Below are 2,341 nucleotides of genomic sequence, written 5' to 3' on the forward strand. Positions count from 1 at the left end.
AGTACCAATATCCAAAAACCCAGATGGATGAATAAGACGTGTTACATCCATACAAAGGAATATATTTCTACAACATGAAAAAATAGACCGATATATGCCACAACGAGATGAAATAACCAGAATTGGTTAAGTCCCTAGAGGCAGGAAGTGGGTAATGGTTAGGGGAAAGAGAGAGAGCCTGTTAATTGCCATGATTTTTGTTTTGTTTTGTTTTGGGGGATGATGAAAATATTCTATAATTGATAACAATAATGGTTTCATAGCTCTGTGCATGACCTGAAAATCAGTGAATTGTATGTTTTAAATAAGTAAACTCCACATGAGTAGTCTTGTTTTTAAATTTCTATTTTCTCTTTAGTTTTGTGTATATGTGTATGTCTATGGATATATGCACATGTGTGTGCAAGTGCCGACAGAATACAGAAGAGCATATCAAACCGCCTGGAGCTGAGACACAGGTAGCTGTGAGCTGCACAATCTGGTGTTGGTGTAAGGTTGGATGCCGGTCTTCTGCAAGAGTCGCAAGTGCTTTTAATTGCTGAGCTATCTCTTCGGCCCTCATTATGCCTTTTTTTAACTTGAGAGGTTTTTAGTCTTTGGGGGAAGAAAGAGGTTATTTCCAGTATTTTTTTTCTTTTAGTTCCTCTCCCATTTGACTGTGTGTGTGTGTGTGTGTGTGTGTGTGTGTGTGTGTGTGTGTGTGTGTAACTTTTGGAAATTTGTTCTCTCTTTCTACCATAAGTTCTGGGGACTGAACTCAGGTCACCATGCTTACACAATAAGGACTTTTACACTAGCCCATTCCTAACCTGTTCCTATATGGGAAACGTTAGATTTCTCAATGACCCTTGTTTGTATTCAATTCAACTCCTTGCATTGATCGTCACTGTATCACAAAGCCCCATGCCAGTCTTCAAGGTCTCCTAGGATCCTAAATTACCTAATATGTTCATTCATCATTGTCCTCATGTCTCTTTCTACATAATAGGTTAATGTTGATAGCATAATTTTTAAAATAGTAAATAAAAGTAGTTAGTTTTATTTAATCTATTAAGCAAATTTCAAAACTGTCCTACATTCATCATCATAGAAAGCCAAAAATTAGGTAGAAAAGGAATTTCAAGTAAGCACATGGGTGTCATTCTTTCTTTCTGAGATAATGTCTCTCTTGGAACCTGAGGCTTGCTGATTAGTCAGGCTACTTGGTCAGTGAACCCCAAGGATCCTCCTGTCATAGCTTGCCCAGCATTGGGATTAAAACCCTATGCCACTAGGCTCAGCTTTTTGCAGGGGTTGGGTATAGAGCTGTTTTCTATAGCACCAGCTGAGCTGTATTTCCATGTCTCTTTGCTTTTTAAAACAGAGTTGGAACATAGTCAACAAATGTTAATTTTCATCAAATGCTCTGTTAACATATACACTAAGGTACATAAAAGTACAGGACCGTGCTAAATATTAAAACACTAATAAATATTTACTGAGATCTGCTAAATGCATGGCACTGGTTAACAGGCCTTCTACACTTGGGAGAATAGAAGTCCCTGCTTCTAATTCCTTCCCTGTCAATGTTTTCTGAACATGGAGATTCTTAACCAACAGCTTCCACTTGTTAAAAGAAGAAAACAAGAAAGCATAGGCATCTAAATTCATCTGGGAAAAGCCTCAAGTCACTGTTTCCTTTCCCTTCCCATCTGAGGGGAAGTTTAATAGTTAACATGCAGTAGATAGAACACACGGAAAGGTACTATTTAAAAAAAAAAAAAAAAAACGGGCTTCTCTGAGAAAATGGACATGACATTAACAGAAATTTAAAACAAAAACAACATAGGATCCAGGGCAGCCAGTGCAAGTCCCTTTAAAACACACCAGGCTGCTATGCTCTAGTGATAGAAATACACACTTCCAGGCTGTACCCAGCAACATCTTTCTGAATCTAACACTCCATGGGCATCCCTTTAAACAGTGCAGCTAGGGGGCAACACTCTCCTCCCCTGGAGGTCCCGCAACCCTGTCAGGGGAAGCAGACTTGGTATCCAAGCTGACCGTCCCTCACTGGTACCCAGGCTTCCTTACTACCTTCACAATACAATCAAAGATCAGAGGCCACCCAAGACAGCTTCTTAAGGACAATGATGTCAGTTAGGAGGGGCAACCCAAAGATCAAAGAGGTCACGATAATTTACCTGGGAGGCTGCATGCTCCCATGAGCTCAACCTTTCCCTACTTCGGCACGGGCACGTTGGCCTCCATCACCTTCTCTCTGCCAGGGCTGCTGATTCCGGTGTCCTTATGCATCTAGCCAGCCTGTCCCTCAGGGGTGAAAGCCCAATAGCAGAGCCGC

This window comes from Acomys russatus, chromosome 22 (assembly GCF_903995435.1).
Source record: "Acomys russatus chromosome 22, mAcoRus1.1, whole genome shotgun sequence".
Taxonomy (NCBI): domain Eukaryota; kingdom Metazoa; phylum Chordata; class Mammalia; order Rodentia; family Muridae; genus Acomys; species Acomys russatus.